The following is a 19,024-nucleotide window of genomic DNA, read 5'->3' as shown; positions in this document are numbered from 1 at the left end:
GTCATCAAATTCATATCAGTAAAATGAGAGAGAAAGGCTTGATGACCTCTAAGGAATATGAGCTTCTAAGTCTAAATCTCATTGTATGGAAAGGTTTTGCTACAATACTGGTGACAAGTTTATAGTCTAGACTTGGGTCAAATTTCAGAAAAGCCCCCATCACTCTTTATAAACTATAAAATGGACAGATCAGTGGTCAAGAAGAATCACTTCTTTCATGGCACATCATCAACCATTCCCATTTCCTATCTCTGACTCTTAGGCTAGGCAGTTGTTGTTCAATCATTTTTCAGTTGTGTCTGACTCTTCGTGATCCCATTTTGGATTTTCTTGACAAAGATACTGGAGTGGTTCACAATTCCCTTTTTCAGCACATTTTAGAGTTGAGAAAATGGAGACAAATAGGGTTAAGTGGCTTCCCCATGGTGACACAACCAGTAAATGTCTGAGGCTAGATTCAAATTCATGAAGATGAGTCTTCCTGACTTTATTGTACCATTTAGCTATCCTGGGCTAGCCAGGTCTTCTTCAAATCCTCAATATGCTAAACTCTGAAATGATCTGCTTGGACAGTATTTGGACCAAGGAGCTGAAGACATGAAAGATTTCATATCGAATCAAACATTTTTTAATGCCCTCAAATATTTCCACTTACATCATTATGGAAAACTGCTTTACTCAATACATTCACTGTCCTTATGATCACACTACAGCTATCCAAGCTCAACAAGCAGCTGCTAATAAATAATACTTAACATTTCCAGATGGAGGGTTATTCAATTCTTTTGGAGGGTTATCTTTTTTCATTGGAAGTAATTTATTTAGTTAATTTAGAACATTATTCATTGGTTACAAGAATCATATTCTTTCCTTCCCTTCCCTCCTCCCACCCTTCCCATAGCTGAAGTGCAATTCCACTGGGTATTTATTACATGCGTCCCTGATCAAAACCTATTTCCATGTTTTTGGTATTTGCATTAGGATGTTCATTTAGAGTCTTCATCCCAAATCATATCTCCATCGACCCATGTAATCAAGCAGTTTTTTTCTTCTGTGTTTCTACTCCCACAGTTTTTCCTCTGAATGTGGATAGTGTTCTTTCTTGTAGATCCCTCCAAGTTGTTCAGAATCATTGCATTGCCACTAATGGAGAAGTCCATTACATTCGATTGTACCACAGTGTATCAGTCTCTGTGTACAATGTTCTCTCATCATTGCCATTTTCTTCAATGAAATTATTAATTGTTTCTGTGATTTGTTCTTTAACTGATTCTGGAGAATCATATTGTTTAATTTCCAATTAATTTTTTATTTGCCTCTTTATGTACATTTACTAATTATTATTTTCATTGCATTGTGATTTGAGAAGGTTGCATTTATTATCTCTACTCTTTTGCACTTGTTTGCAATGTTCTTATGCCCTAGTACATGGTCAATTTCTGTGAATGTACAATGTGCTGCTGAAAAGAAAGTGTATTCGTTTTTGTCCCTATTCATTTTTCTCCACATATCTACTTACTTTAATTTTTCTAAGATTTCATTCATTTCTCTTACCTCTGTCTTATTTACTTTTTTAAAAAAATTATCTAGTTCTGATAGAGGAAGGTTCAGGTCTCCCACTAGTATAGCTTTTCTATCTATTTCATCATTGAGCTCCATTAGTTTCTCCTTTAGAAATTTGAATGCTATGCCATTTGGTGCATACATATTGAGTACTGATATTTCCTCATCATCTATATTGCCTTTTAATGATGTAATGTAATTACCTTCCCTATCTCTTTTGACTAGATCTATTTTTACTTTGGCTTTGTCAGATATCATGATTGTGACTCCTGCCTTCTTTTTATCAGTTGATGCCCAATAGATTTGGCTCCATCCTCTTACTTTTACCCTATGCATTGTTATAGACAAAAGAGTGGTTGCCATAAACTGTGACCATGAAAATAAACTGTAAAGAAACTTTTTAGTGTCTTGATTTAAAAATCTAAAATTAAGTGGTCGCCGTGGGAAAAATTCCAAAATATGAAATACCCAAGTCAGCTGGGTTTTATGGTGATTTTAATGAATACAAATGAAGGAATTTTAGGAAAGGGAGAGAGACAGAGTAAGAGGAAATAGTAGGAAAGGGCTTGGGCCTAGGCCAATGGCCTAGGCCTTTCTCCTTAAGAGAGAAAACTAAGTCAGTCTTTAATCACTCACCACAAGATTCTTCCAAGCAAAACTCTAGTGTTCAGAGAGACCCTCCAGTTTAGCTCAGGAAGCTGAACTAAGTTCAGCTACCAAGAGAGAGCCCCAGCAGCCTCCTCTGACTCTTGACCTCCAATTCAGCTCCAAAGCTGAACTAATTCCAGAGGCCTCTGACCTCCTTTTAAAGATAATTTTCTCCTATGTCACCTCCCCTAAGTTTTCACATCTACCAATCACAGTAGACGTTTTCACAGGACTGACTATTCTTAATTCACATCTTCTTTAGTTCTCAACTTCTCTGGGTATACTAAAACTTCACACCTCTTTTGTTAAGGTTGCCCCTTGAAAGTTGCCTGACCTTTTAGTGATTAATTTGACCTTCATAGGTTCTTAGCACCCCTTTGTATTAGATCTAAAAATAGACCGAGCTTAAGGGCTTGGCCTCACTATAAGTATGGGTTAAGTAATTTTCATTGTTCAGTAAGGAGTTTTACAACTTTATCTTCCCCTAAGGTATGCCTAAGTATGGGTGGAGTAACGTAAAGTTCTCAATACATTCCTGATCAAGTACTTCCACTGTTTGAATGGGAGATAACCTTAAACTTAACCTTAAGATAATGTTCCAAGGTAGAGTTGAGAATTTTTAAGATTCACAGCATGTCTACTTTCCTCATGTGTGTTTCTTGTAGATAGCATTTGGTAGGGTTTTGGTTTCTAATTCACTCTGCTATTCGCTTTCATTTTATGGGTGAGTTCATTCCATTCACATTCAGACTTATGATTACCAGCTGTGTATTTCCCAGCATTTTGATTTCCACTCCTAGTCCTGCCTTTTCTTCTTTCACTATTTCCTTCTACACCAATGTTTTGTTTTTAACCAGTCCCCCTAATACCCACCCTTATTTTATTTCCCTTTCTACCCCCCTCCCTTTTTATTCCCCTCTTATTTTCTTTACAATCTTTTTAAACTACCCCCAACCCTCTCCTTCTCCTTAACTGCTTTTCTCCCCACTAGTCCATTTGTTACCCCTCTACTTCCCTATAGGGCGCAAATCAATTCTCTGCTCCAATATATTTGATTGTTCTTCCTTCTTTGAGTCAATTTAAATGCACATAAGAATTGAGTATTTCCTATCTCCAACCTCTCTGCCATTCCAATGTATTGATGTTCTCCCCCTTCCCACCATGTGCTTTTTTTGTGACATATAAATTTACCCCATTTTGTTTCTTTTACCATTTTTTACTATTAACCTCTTTTTTTTAGCTCTAGTTGTGTGTATATTTATATATACACAAATATATATGTATTTATGCATACATTTATCTATATACATATTTATGTCTTGGCATTTCATCCTATACAGTTTATCACTGTTCCCTCAAAGTATAATTCTTCTAGCTACCCAGGTGATAATAACAATTTTTAAGAGTTACCAATGACCTCTTTTCTTATAGGGATACATATCATTTTAACTTATTGGGTTTCTTAAAAAAATTTTTTTTTGTTTTGTTTTTCCCCCCTATTTCTTAATTACCTTTTGATGATTCTGTTGAGATCTGTGTTTGGGCACCAAATTTTCTGTTCAGGTCTAGTCTTTTCTTTACAATTACTTGGAATTCTTCTATTTTGTTAAATGACCATACTCTTCTCTGTAAGAATATAGTCAGTTTTGCTGGGTAGTTGATTCTTGGTTATAGACCTAGTTCCCTTGCTTTCCAGAATATCATATTCCCATGCCTTTCAGTCCTTCACTGTAGATGCATCCAGATCCCATGTTATTCTCACTGTATTTCCATGGTATCTGAATGACTTCTTATTAGCAGTTTATAACATTTTTTCCTTGGTCTGATAGTTCTTGAATTTGGCTATAACATTCCTTGGTGTTGTCAGTTGGGGATTAAGTACAGGGGGTGATCTGTGGATTCTTTCAACCTCCACTTTCCCCTCTTGTTGTAGAATATTGGGGCAGTTTTCTTGGATAATTTCCTGTAGTATGAGGCCCAGGCTTTTTCTTTTGTCATGGTCTTCTGGTAGACCAATAATTCTTAAGTTGTCTCTCCTGGAACAATCTTCTAAATCTTCTTTTTTGTGAATGAGGTGCTTCATATTTTCCTCAATTTTTCATTCTTTTGATTTTGTTTTATAGTGTCCTGCTGCCTTTTGAAGTTGCTGGCCTCTAATTATTGTATTCCATTTTTTAAAGAGTGGATTTCTTCCCTGGCTTTTTGGCCATCCTTCTCCTTCTGATCTTTCATCTCCTTTGCCTCATTTTCAAGCTCATTAATTTTGGATTTCAAGACACTGTTTTTTGTTTCAGGATGACTTATCTTGCTTTTTAATTTCTTTTCCCAGTTGTCTTCAGCCTCTCTTAATTGTGTTTTGAATTGTATTTTGAGTTCTTCCAAAGCCTCAAAGTTCTTTGAGCCTTCCAAAGTACTTCCAAAGTATTCAATTCACTGGAGTTTCTGTTTTTTTTTGCTTGCTCTCCCTTCATCCTTCTCTGTTCCATTTGCTTTATGTTCATCGTCCAGATAGAAGCTGTCAATTGTAATTTCTTTTTTCTTTTTCTGTTGTTTGCTCATATTTACCCCCTTCTTTACTTCCTGTAGTTGCCTGCACTTTTTCTCCTCTCATTTTGTGTTGTATCTCTGGTTTGGGGCTTTTCTGTCAGCCTTCAGCCTTGGAGCTTAGTCAGCAAATCTCTCAGTATAGTCTGTGGGGGAGGGGTGTTGGAACTTGAGCTTCCAGGCCCTCTGAAGGCTTTGATGAGATGAAGGCCAGCTGAGTTTCAGAACTGTATGTGCCCTTGTAAAAATTAAATTAGTCTCTCCTGATAAAAATATATTTTATGAGATTATTAAAGATTATTAGAAATCAAGGAAGAAAGAAATAAAAAATAACAAAAGCACGTGCCTAGGGCTGATTAGCCCATTCACATTTCACTTACTACATTTTGCATGCCAAGTAGAGAGACGCATGTGCTTAGAAGTGTAAAGATTAAAAATTTGGGGAAACTGAGGCAGGTAGAAATTAGTTTCTCTCTGCAAGGAATATTATATTTTTAGAGGTTTATTGAAGATTAAAATATAAAGAAAATACAAGTAAGAGAGGCATGTGTCTAGGCCCAAAGAGCCTATTCACAACCACTCACATCTTGCCTGCTAGGTGGAGAGCCGCGTCTGCTCCCAGGAGGAAGTAGGAAAGAGAAGAGCCTTTTTACAAACAGGTTAAATACCCCATCTCGCTCTTAGCCCAGGTGAGGTTAAAAGGAGATTACAAAGCATTCTGGGGAAGTGGAGCAAGGACTTCTGGGGATTGAAGTCCTGGATTCAAGTCTCCATTTTTACAGAAATGGAAGAAGAGAGAGCTTGGGAGGCAGAGAGCCCTTTAAATACTAAATTGTGTTCTCACACTCAGGTGAGATTATTGGGAATTCTGGGAAGTACCAAGGACTTCTGGGGATTGAATTCCAGTGTTCAAATCTTCATTTTACACCCTGAGGCCAAAACCTGGGGGGGGGGGGCAATATGGAGTGTCTCAGCTACTGCAACTAGGCTGCCCACTTTGTGCTTCTTCTCCAACTCTTTCCCCACCACCTGTGTTCGACAGTCTGAGCCTGGCACAGCTTTGCCCGCAAAGTACCCCCTCTAGACCAGCATCCTTGACACCCAGAAGTTCCAGCTACTGCTGGAGACTCAGGGCTCTAGGTGGGCAAGGGGTCCTGGGACCTTCCTTCTTCCATTCCCTTAAATCCAAGTGTTCTGAAATTCAGGCTTTTGGGGAGCATACTAAGTTGAGCTCAGTAGGAGGGTTCTTTGGCTCTGACCTATTGTTAGGTTTGATTTTCAGTCCCCTAGGAGCATTTAGTTTGTAATTGGTAAAAGGAAGGGTTTTCAGAGATCTGAACTTTTGCTGCTTCTGTGCCACCATATTGACTCCACCTCTCTGGATGGTTATTTAAAAGGATGATGCCTCAAGTTATTTAGCATGCTAAATATTTCATAGTAATTGTAGCAGCATGAGTAAGATTGAGATTTTAAATGACAAAAACAAAAGGTTTTAGATTTGTTATGCCCTTTAGAATCATTCTTTTTTTTGTGCTTAGAGGTATCAGATACTTAATTCTTCATCCCCTTTAAACATTTTACTTTTCCATCATAAACATTTATAATCAACAAATACAAACACTTCAACCTAAATAGAATAAAGAATAGAGTTATATGTAATCCTATGTCCTCTTGTCATGTAAAAAATATTTTAAAATTAACAAGGTATTAGCAAAATTGTTCTGAGTCCCAGGGTTGGAGTCAGAAAGTCCTAAGCTTAAATTCAGCTTCAGATACTTACTAGCTGTGTGATTGTGGGTAAGCCATTTTTCCCTCAGTTTGCCTCAGTTTATTTATCCATAAAATGAGGAACATAATAGCACCTGCCTCCCAGGGTTGCTATGAGGATTGTGAGATTTAAAATGGTTGAGGTCTTAAACTGTAGTGGTTAAAATAGTGGAAGATATAAATTATGATAGATATAAGAGAGGGTGAGTAAGTTTGACCGCAAAAATATGTTTCACTACAGTGTCTTGGGTTTAAAATCAAATATAAGGTGGTCGCCAGGGAAATATTCCCAATTATTCAAATACCCAAGTCAATTGGGTTTTATAGAGATTTTAATTAACAATACAATGAGTAATCAAAGAAAGAGAGAGAGAGCGAGAGAGAGTAAGAAAGGAATAAGTATGAAGGGCCTCAAGCCAATATGGCCTAGACCTGAGTCTTAAAAGAGAAATCAGTCAGTTTTTATAACTCACCATAAGATCTGTCTAAGTAAGGCTTTCTAATGACACCAGGCCAGCAGCATCTCAGCTGCTTTCACCAGCTCCCTCCTCCATCTGAATGTTTCAGAATCAGTCTCCTCAGAATGAATCTCTCCAATCTGAATGTTTCAGAATGACTTCCCAGCTCTTCCCTGAGCTCTTATTTTTAAGGGCAAAATCTTCTCTGTCACCTCCCCTAAGTCCTTACATCTACCAATCACTGTAGATGTTTCTAAAGGACCGCCCATTTTGAATTCACAGCTGAGTAGTTTTAATCTCTTTAGTAAGTCAGGAAAAAATGCTGCTGTGTAGACAAATTTCATTAGAAAAAAACCTCTGAATAAGTTATCACCCTTTTAGGTTTAAGTAGTTTACAAGTTGCCCCACCTTTATAGGTACTTAGTATCCCATTGTATCAATTCTAAAACAGTCATGACTCAAAGAACTTCCTGTCCCTTCCATAAGCATGGATCAAAGTACTTTTCATTGTTCTCAAGGAGCTCTCTGTCCTAAAGCAGTCCTAAGTAGGGTGGAGTAGGGATATTCCCAAGGCAAGGAGCCCCCACACTCAAGTAGAGTTCTCACCATCTGCTAGGGAATTTTTTTAAGTAGAAGATTCCCCAATGGGGAAATTTCCAACATTCATAAGTCTGAGAAATTTTGAGGTTTACAGGATCAAATGAGAAATTTGCAAATTGCTTAGCAAGGTGTATAGTACATAACAAACACAATACAGTCTCCTCTTTTGAATTTCTCTTTCTTTTTCTGTTTCTTTTTAATGTTTTATTTTTGCTACCTCCTTTTCTTCCTTTCTTTTTCTCTATCACTGTCCTGCAATCTTTCCCTCCCCTATTAAAGTCCCCATCAAAGTCATAATTGGTCACTGTGTTGATCAAAATTCTAAAGTATTTCAAAGTTGTTTTCCTTTATACAACTATGGCCAGGGAGGTGAAACCAAAATGGCAGAGAAGATACACAGACCCCTCTGATCACTACCAAATCACCCTCCAAAAAACTATGATACAAAGGCTCAAAATAAATTCCAGAGTAGTATAACACACAAAAAGATGGGGTGAATCAATTTTTCCATCCAAAACAACTTAGAAGACTGTCACAAAAGATCTAGTGCATTGTGATGGATATCAAAGCACCACATCAAGGTAGACTCTACCATGGCATCAGGGATTGGGGGCAGCTGAATTAACAGTAAAGGCTTCTGGAGCTCTCAACCACAGATGGTAATGGAGTTGGACAACTCCTCAGAAGGTGATTATAAAGGTCCCTTTGCTGCCTCTGGGTGCAAGACTCTTGTTGCCCAACCTATATGAAGATCTGGGTAGCAGTCCTGGGGTCTTCGGATAAAAAGGAGTACTAATACACACTAGTGCTTACAGGCACCCAGGAACAGGGGACCCTGGTCACACCTAGGAGGAAAAGATTATTTGTGGTTACTCACAGATCAGAGCACAGCCTGGGAGATCATTCAACATAACTTTCCTTACATGATACTACTTTGAAAGAACTGAAAGCAGAAAGATCCCCAGAACCAACTCTGATAGCAGCTTCACAAAGAATCTGGAGCTTGGAACTGTGCTCCCTTCACCTCAGTTACAGACCCCAACTTTAACATTTTTTTAAATAAAAAGAAAAGAAGAGGGCTGGGAAAGAGCAAACAACATTAAAACAAATACAACACAGAAAGTTATTTTGGTGACAGGGAACATCCAAAACATAGAAAGATTCAGATAACAAAGTCAATACTGCTGCATCAAAAGCCTCCAAGAAAAATAGGAATTGCTCTCAAACTCAAAAAGAATTAATGGAAGAGCTCAAAAAGGATTTTAAGAATCAAGAAAAGTAGAGGAAAAATGATCAAAGAAATGAGAATGATACAGGAAAATCATTTAAAAATGAGTCAACAGCTTATTAAGGAGTCACAAAAAACAAATGTATGAATGCCTTGAAAAACAGAATAGGCCAATTAGTAAAAGAGGCACAAAAATCCAGTGAAGAGAAGAATTTCTTAAAAGAAGAATTGGCCAAGTGGGGAAAAATACAAAAATGCACTAAAGAAAATTTCTTAATGGGCATAATTGGCCATATGAAAAAAGGGGTACAAAAATCCACTGAAGAAAAGAGCTTTTTAAAAAGTAGAATTGGCTAATTGGAAAATGAGGTAAAAATTAGAATTGGGCAAGTAAAAGCTAATGCTTCATTAGACATCAAAAAAAAAACAATGAAGTCAAAAGAATGAAAAAATAGAAGAAAATGTGAAATATCTTACTGAAAATAAATCCAGGAGAGAGAATCTAAGAATTATTGACTTACTTGAAAGCCAGGATTTTAAAAAGAACTTAGATATCATCTTTCAAGAAATTATCATGGAAAACTACACTGATATTCTAGAGCCAGAGAGTAAAATAGAAATTGAAATTGAAAGAATCCACCAATCTTCCAGAAATATTATAGCCAAATTTCAGAATTCCCAGGTAAAGGATGAAATACAGCAAGTAGCCAAAAAGAAAGAATTTAAATATCATGGAACCACAGTCAAAATAACACAAGATTTAGCAGCTGCTATATTAAAGGAGTAAAGAGTCGGGAATGTGTTATTCCAAAAGACAAAGGAGCTTAGATTTCAGTCAAGAATCACTTACCCCAAAAAAACTGAGTATAATCCTTGAGGGGGAAAAATGGGTATTCATTGAAATAGAGGAATTTCAAATGTTTCTGATGAAAAGACCACAGCTGAGTAGAAATTTTGATTCTCAAATACAAGACTTAAGAGAAGCATAAAAAGGTAAACAAGAAAGAGAAATAAAAAGACATCTAATAAGGTTAAACTGTACGCAGTCCTACATGGGAAGATGATTCTTATAATTTCTAAGGACTATATAACTGTGGTCATTGTGCAAATTGCTCTCCTAGTTCTCCTCATTTCACTCTATATCAGTTTATATTAGTTCATAGAAATCTTTTTAAGTTCTTCTGAAATTTTCATATTCATAATTTCTTAAATTCACATCTCACAATTCAGCCATTTCCCCATTAATGGACATACACTCTGATTATTGTTCTTTATTAAAATAAGGGCTACAATAAATATTTTTATATAAGTGGGTCTTCTTCCTCTCTCCTTGACCTCTTTGAGGGGCATGTACAAGATTATCAGTAGGTCAAAGGCAAGGTATAATTTAGTGATTTGGGGTGTAGATTTACAATTATTTTTCAGAATTGTTTTCCAATTTACAACTCCACCAATTTTCATCTTTCAAGTTTGTGAATATGATGGATGTGAAGTAGAACTCAGAGTCATCTTAATTTTCATTTTTATTAGTGATAATTCTGAGTCTAAGGTTGTTCTCTTCATACATATATTCATATACACTAGCATATAAAAACATATATGTATGAAGAGAAGAGCCTTCAGGATTATCACTAATAAAAGGAATGAAATATGAATGTATGTGTGTTTTCATGAGTCAAAATCCTGTCTCAGACACTAGCTGTTTTGTCCTCTGTATTCTTTAGTTTCTTTATCTGTAAAATGGGAATAACAATTATGCCCATATCCCAGGATTATTGTGAGGATCAAATGAGATAATGTTTGTAAAGCACTTTGTAAATCTTAAAGTGAAATATAAACATCAGCTATTATTACTTATCAGAACACATGTTATTTGTCTACTCCTCATAAGGAGTGTTTTGGTTGTTATCTCTGTATCCCCAGGGTCTACAACAGTGATTAATACATATTGTCATTGTTGTTTAGTCATGTGTGACTCTTTGTGACCCTATTTTGGGGTTTTCTTGCTGAAGATCCTGGAGTGGTTTGTTATTTCTTTTGCCAACTTATTTGACAGATGAGGAAACAGGAAACAGATGAAAAAAGTTAAGAGACTTGCCCAAGACCACATAGCTCATAAGTGTCTGAGGTTAGATTTGACCTCAGTTCTTCCTGACTCCAAACCTGTGCTCTATTTACTACACCACCTACCTGACAATATAATAGTTACTTAAGTTTGTGTTGAATATGTGAATGAATGCTTAAGGAGGTAAGCACTGTACAGAATACTGGCATGTAGGGCTCTAATCTAGAGAAAGTTACCAGAAGCCAGACAAAGATTTTCAATAGGGAATTTAGAGGGGACAGTCAACTTTCTGGAAAACTAAGAGAATTGGGTACAAGGTTAGGGTTGTGGAGATTTATAGAGACACAGGAGTCAGAACTGGAGATTTTAATTGATTCATCAGTTTAGCAGTAGCCTCTCGGCACCCCCACCCCCATTCCCTTCTAGCTTTCCTATTCAATAAACTGTGCTATAAGCAAGTCTTACATTCTGGAATAAAAGTACTAAATGATAGTTTATCCATCACATTCTCCCAACAAACCTCTTTCTTTCTACCTATACAATCCTATGATTTTTCCTTCACCCATCACTTGACTAAATAGCAATGGAAGAACTCATTTTACTATTTAATGTCTTTTTCTCCCATCCACGTTGTGTTTTCCTATGTCATTATTTGGTATGTTTGGTTACAAGTCTGTTTTTTTCTCTTAATCTGTGAGCTCTTGGAACCCACTTTATAGTGGCTTGACCTTTATAGGTCAAGAATTCAGACCACCCTGGGTATAGTTCCTGGCACAGGAACAGAGGCTCGTGCTTAGCAAATGCTTTTTTGTGGAGGTTGCTCGAATTGATGTGGGTGCTAATGCAACTGCTGCAGCTGGGCTGCTGGAGTATCACTTCAGGGATACCATGGCAGCCAGAGGAAATGGTGCTGTGGCCATCCAAGACCTAAAATCAGGGCAGGATGCTTTGGCAAAGAAGAAACCTGCCATCACGTAGTCTTAAAAATAGAAGGTGACAGAGAGAATGGTATCAGGCAGCTGACAGGAAATTGGAGGAAAAGAGGGTTACAAAGAAGGGAAGTATTGTGTAAGTCTAGCTTAGAAATTTCAGTTTCACATTTCTTTAATTTAAAGTAGGCTTTCATAGGGGAGGAACATCTTGGATTTTCCTTAAGTAGATGATTCAAATGATTGATCATGTTGGTGGTGAGAGAATTCTCCTAGAGAAAGAATTCAGGGAGAAATACACAGCCACATCTTGTCCTGGTCATGCAGATCCAGAGAAATGAGCTCTGATAAAATAGAACTAGTGATGCCGAAAGAAGCAAGAATCTGGAAATATTTGCAAGTCTTGGTGTTAGGAATACACGAATTCTAGTGCTGCCTCTGATAGAAATTACTGAGTAATTAAGACCATACACTTCAAGGCAATTGTTAATCTACAATTCTCTTTCTCTCTGTCTCTCTGTCAGGGGAGGAACTGGCCACTTCTTTGACCTTCTTACCTGGCTAGGATCTGCAAATGTTATTGTAAGTAATGTCAAATATCACCCACATTTTGGGAAAAAAAAATTCATCTTACAAAAATAATCTCTCCTTTAGGCCTGCCAAGATTCTTAAAATTCCTATCATTAGTCATTCTTCTGTGTTGACACCCTACAAATCTGCTAATGAAATATAAATATGTTACCTCGGAGTTTGACTAGTGCAGTGCCTGGCAACTAGGGCACTTAATAAATGCTTATTGATTAACATAGCAAAATCTTCCACTGTCACATGATCAGAGAGTGAAGTCTAGAGGGAATAGGACATAAAATACTTTAATTTTGATGAAGGTTGGGGTAATGGAATTGGCAAAGGTCTAGAGTATGGAATTAGGGATAAGAACTAGAATGAATGCTGGAAAAAGCAATGCAGTAAAGGGGCTGGGCACAAGATGAGGTGTTGGGGTGAACAAAGGGCAGTAGAAAGTTCCAAAAGAGCAGATGGGGAAATACCAAAGATAAACTGTTGGTTTTAAAAGTTCACTAAAGGCCTTCTCTTCCCCACATGTTTGGAGATAGCCTAAGTAAGGGCAAAGCAACTAGAAACAAAAAGAAAATTTATAGAAGATATTGGAATTATGCTTTGTGAGATTATACATTCCTTGTTCCAGAAGCATTCAAGTAGAATCTGGATTATAATAGGATAATATAACCATGACTTTAGAACTGGAAACATCTTAGAGTCTATCAAACCCAATCCCTTTGTGAAAGGGGCACTGTCTACCAACGGTCTTTTCCTCTTTCCCCATGTAGATTAGGCAACTAGGTGACTCAGTGGAAAGAGTACTGGGTTGGAGTTAGGAAGACTTTGAGTTCAAATTCAACCTTAGATATTTACTAGCTCTGTGTCCCTGGGCAAGTCATTTAACTTGAGTCTGCCTCAGTTTCTTCAGTTGTAAAATTGGAGTAATAATAGTATCTACCTTGCAGTGTTGCTGTGAGAATCAAATGCCGTAATAATTGTAAACTGTGATGGATCTCTGTGATTTCTTTGATGGATCCATCAAGTAAGAAACATTACATAAGAAATATCACAGTGCCTGGCATATAGTAAGCATTATATTAATGTTAGCTATTATTATTATTATTATTATTCTCCTTCTTACAATAAGGAAGTTGCTCTCAAGATTTGATTGGTGCAGGGATCTAAGATTCAAGCCCGTCTTCCATAATATAGCTTCTTGGTGACCTCTGGATCCAATGACTTGTCTTTATCTTCATCTAAGCATTTATCCGCCCATATAGAGTTAGGGCCCTTCAGACTTTACAGATGTCCTAAAGATCACTGAAGTCAGATGAATTTCTATATGAAGGTAAAGGCGTCATATCTACCCAAGCTAAGCACTGTTGTATCCTTGTTGAATATTCTCTGTGATATGTCTAAGTCAACCTTCTTTTATTAACTGATGAATGATATACAAATGTTTCATTTCATCATAATACTGAACCTCAACTACCAGAGGAAATGGTCTCATTTTATAGACAAAGAAACTGATATTCGAGAGATTAAATGACTTGCTAAAAGTCACGTGTTATGTATTAGAGGCAGAAGTTGAACCCAAATCTTTACCGTGAGCACATCACTTACTCTCCATTTGCCTTAATCCATTAGACAAGGAAATGGCAAACTACTCCAGTATCTTTGCCAAGAAAACCTGATGGATGGTATTGGTGTGCTATGGTTATAAAAGGAAAAAAAAAAAGAGTGGGCATGCCTGAATGACTAAACAACAACTTTCTGATTCCAAGTTCATTTTCTTATCCATTACACCAGGTCAGGTAAGTGGTAGAAAGAATTCCAGTGCTGGGTAATAGACTGAATCAAAACCACTAAATGTCCTTCTAACACTAAGATTCTTATGCTCATAGAATGAAGAATAAGGAATAAGTACAAAGCTCTGGAAAGCATATCACCACAAAGACTATATACTCGGAAAGACAGTGATGAAAAGTCACTCACGTATTAGAGGAGGAAAAATACTCCTTTTCAGACACATTTATTGAATGTCAGATGGTCAGAATGACCTTTTCTGTGATGGATCCATCACACAAGAAACACTTGGTTTCTACTCTTTCGAGATTAGAATAACCTTAAAAATTCCACTACCTTAAGACATTCCTTATCCTTGTTTTTAATGAATTATGATGATCATTTATTTATAACCTGCCTACTGCTTCCTTTATGGAGCAGAAAATGAAGTATTTGCCAAGGTAATTACCCTTTTTATAGATTCTTAGCACAAATAATCACAGTAAATTCCTTTGGAAATGACTATTTGCTAAGTTTCTCTGTCTTATTTGACTTGCCTTCATTTCCAAGCTCTGGCTTCTCTGTTCCATATTCAGAGATTTCTTTCTCTCTCCTTTTTTCTTTTTGGTTGGAGAGAAGAGGTGTAGGACTGACCCACTCTCATATGTGGGACCGATTTCTACAGGACATTGCCTTTTTCCTGCATCAAAAAGGCTCTCAAATGCCAGAGAACCTGTCACTGACAATGAGCTGAGGCCTGGGACGAACACAGCCTTCAGAGGGTGCACAGGCTCATAGCCAGCTTGTCAGAACTGATATTATCAAACTGTTTGGCACAGTCATTCAAGTAGGCAGCAGGCAGGCATTGGCCCTTGTGTTGCTCGAGGCATAAAAACTTTATAGTCAGTTCCAATAGGAAGCAGTCAGTTGTTGCTCTGGCAAACACCTCCACCAACCCCCTAGACACATAACCTATCACCTCCATTATATAACGATCATTACTGAAAACTCCTGCCTCTGAAATAGGAAAAATCATCAAGGTACTCTTTCCATAGTCCTCTGCTACCAGTCACGACGACTACATTTTCCCAGGGGAACCACTGCCATCCTTTCTGACCCTTTGAATTGCACATCACAATCTGGTCACATATATCTCTGGAAACATGTTCACATAAGATCAATTAAGAATAAAAACAGAAGAGAGGCAGCTGGGTGGCTCAGTGGATTGAGAGCCTTCCCTAAAGAAAGAAGGTCTTGGGTTCAAATATGACCAGATTTGTAATCCCATGTGATCTTCCCAGTTGTATGATTCTGAACAAGTCACTTAGCCCCCAATTAAGCCCTTACAACTCTTCTGCCTTGGAACCAGTTAATTCTAAGATGGAAGGTAAGGGGTAAAAAAAAAAACCCTGAACACGATAGAAATAGGAGTTTCACATGGTTATGAACATATGAAGGTTTAGTGAGAGATAGGGCTGCCTCCCTTTACCCAGCAGTCCATAAAGGTTCTTGCCTCCATTGCCAGAAGGGCAAAAAGGCAAAAGGAAGAACTTATTTATTCTCTTGTTCACAAACTCAGTTCTAGCTGAGCAGAGTTTGGGTCATGGTTCCCTTGCCACCACTTAGCACTACCTCCCTTCTTCTTTCATAGTGGGAAGCAGCCTAACCAAAACTGCATACACGGTTGGATTGGAAACAAGCCAACAAATATCTGCACGTGCTCTGTATAATCCATACAGCTAAGGGCAATTTTCGATAAACCCTAAGAATTGGGCCTTCCTTGGCTAGTTGCCCCAATTATACTTATCCAATTTTATTATATAAAGATTATGTATAATATACAATTATATTATTTATTATATAAATTATATAACTAGTATATATATCATATACATTATTATGTAAATTATATGAATATAATGTTTATATAATTTATATTAATTTAAAACAAGATCTTAATATTAAGTGTCCATCTAATATTGCTCATAGGATCCTAGGATTTGGGGCTGGAAGCAAGAGAATGCTGGAGCCAAGTTGGGCCAGCTCATGAGAACCAACTGTTAAATTTTAGTGTGAGAATTCATACCTTAGAGATTGGCCAACCCTAAAAATCATCATTGATTTGATTTGATTTTTGTTGATTTTCTAGCTCTAAGAAATTGATGGAGTAAATGTTAATAATGCTGATTGAAATTAACAACGTGTTCTCTGAGCTAAAAACTGTGTATACCCTTTGACCCAGCAAAATCACTGCTAGGTCTGTATTCCAAAGAAGGGGGCCAGGAGGGAGAGGGTGGGAAAGAGGGGGGAAGGGGGAAGGAAGGAAGGAAGGAGGGAGAAAGAAAAATAGAGGAAAGGACTTATAGTTACAAAAATATTTAGAGCCCCTTTTTTTTCTCTTGTGGTAGCAAAGAATTGGAAAATGGGGACATGCCCATCAATTGGGAAATGTCTAAACAAGATGTAGTAAATGATTATGATAGAGTACTACTGTGTAATAAGAAACAACGAAGAGGTTGGTTTCCGAAAAACTTGGGAAAATCTGTATGTACTGATGGAAAATAAAATGAGCAAAGACCAGGAGAACAGTGTGCACAGTAACAGCAATACTGTAGGATGATCAACTGTGAATGACTTTGCTGTTCTCAGCAACGCAAAGATCCAAGGCAATTGGGAAGAACCTCTGATGAAACATGTAATTCATCTCCAGAGAAAGAACTGGTGGAATCTGAATGCTACTCAAAGCAAACCGGTGGTATTTTTTTTAATTGTTAAAATATTGGGGGGGGGTATGTTTTCTTCCACAATATAACTAATACGGAAATGTGTTTTGTATGACTGAACATGTGTAACTTTAATCAAATTGCTTGCATTCTCAAAAAGGGAGATTAGAGGGAGAATAGAGAGAATTTGGAATTCAAAATTATAAAAAGCAAAAGTTTAAGAGTATTATTACATGTAATTGGAAATATATATATAAATGTGTGTGTGTGTGTGTGTGTGTGTGTGTGTGTGTGTGTATTAAAGTGTGTCTTTTCAAATTTGGCCTTAGACACTGCCTAGCTATGTGATCCTGAGCAGGTCACTTAATCCCAATTGCCTAGCCCCTACAGCTCTCCTACCATGGAAACATTACTTAGCATTCTAAGACAGAAGGTAAGGTTTTTTTTTAAGCCTTTTTAAGCCTGACTTGGGGGCAGCTGGGTAGCTCAGTGGATTAAGAGTCAGCCTCAGGGAGGGGAGGTCCTGGGTTCAAATCTAAACTTAGATGCTTCCTAGCTGTGTGACCCTGGACAAGTCACTTAACCCCCATTGCCTAACCCTTACTGCTCTTCTGCCTTGGAACTAATACAAGGTATTAATTCTAAGGCTGAAGGTAAAGGTTTTTTTTTTTAAGTGTGTCCTCTGAATATTTTTTCTCAGAGAGTCAGTTAAAGCATTTACCTATACACTGCTGACTTGAAGGGAACTCAGATAGGTACAAATACATTTTAAAGATGTGAAAGCATGTCCAGAGCAGGGAAGTAATTGGGTCAAGACCATTAATGGGAGACAGATAGGTGGCATAGTAGATAAAGAGCTGAACCTGGAGTCAAGAGTAGCTCTCAAGAAAAATCCTAAAGCTTTAGAGCAGAAACAAGGTAGTATTGGAATAAAGCACCTCAATAACCAGGAGGCCTCAAAAGTTTCTCAACTGAGCATATTCTTTGACTCAATGGTGATACAACTACTAGGTCTGTGTATCAATCAGGTCAAAGGAGAAGGAGCCATATGTATTGAGGATGACAAAGCAAATAATGATCTAGTAATATAATGTAATTCTGTTGCACAGTAAGAAATGAGGAAAGAGACTTTCGGAGAAACCTGGGAAGACATATGAACTGCTGAAGAATTAAATGCATAGAACCAGGGGAACAAGAACAACAAAATTGTAAAAATGTCAAACTTGGAAAGACTTAAGAACTCTGATTAACCACAAAGGTAGAGAATGAATGATAAAGAATGCTGCCCTCCTGTTGAAAAAGAGAATATGGACTCAATATTCAGAATGAGACATACATTACTTCTGCAATGGGAAAAACAGGAATTTACTTTGCTTGACTATGCAAACTTTTTCTTCTTTTTTCTCGTAATGGCAAAGTGGGGGAAGAATAATTGGAGGTGTGAAGAAGATAAAATAAATTCTTGTTAATCAGCAAAATATATATATATATATATGTATATATATACACACACACACACACACACACAGAGAGAGAGAGAGAGAGAGAGAGAGAGAGAGAGAGAGAGAGAGAGAGAGAAAGAGAGAGAGCTGGCAAGTATTTCTAAGTCATCAGGTGTGACTACTTTCCCAACTCTGAGCAATTATATATCATATTATTTCTAAGCAAAGGGCAGGATCATTGAAATAGCAACTTGGTCCAAGAAAGAAACCAAAGCACTATAGTTTCCTAGCAAATGAAAATATAACAGAAATTAGAAATCATCCATAATCTCATAAAGCCTTCATATTATTTTCTCCTTTAAAGACCAAGTCTATAATGCTTGTGAAGATTTTCTTTCAAGCCCTAACTAGCATAGAAGCAAGGTAAACCCTAAACTACAAAATAGGGCCCAGCACAAACTCTGATATAAATCTTATAAAGTTTTAAAAAAATATTTCTTTTCCAAATCATTTTATAATCCCATGATTTGCTTTAATCAAATTACTCTATTGGACTCATCTGTATTCTTTTATTTTAACTCTTTTAAAAAACTTTTTTAAAAAACTTTTTAAACTTACTTTCAGTCTTAGAATTAACACTAAATATTGGTTCCAAGGCAAAAAATAGGAAGGGCTAGACAATGGGAGTTAAGTGACTTGCCCAGGGCCACA

Source organism: Monodelphis domestica, chromosome 2, assembly GCF_027887165.1.
Source record: "Monodelphis domestica isolate mMonDom1 chromosome 2, mMonDom1.pri, whole genome shotgun sequence".
NCBI lineage: Eukaryota > Metazoa > Chordata > Mammalia > Didelphimorphia > Didelphidae > Monodelphis > Monodelphis domestica.
The sequence above is the reverse complement of the archived record's forward strand: the minus strand, read 5'-3'. Positions refer to the sequence as shown.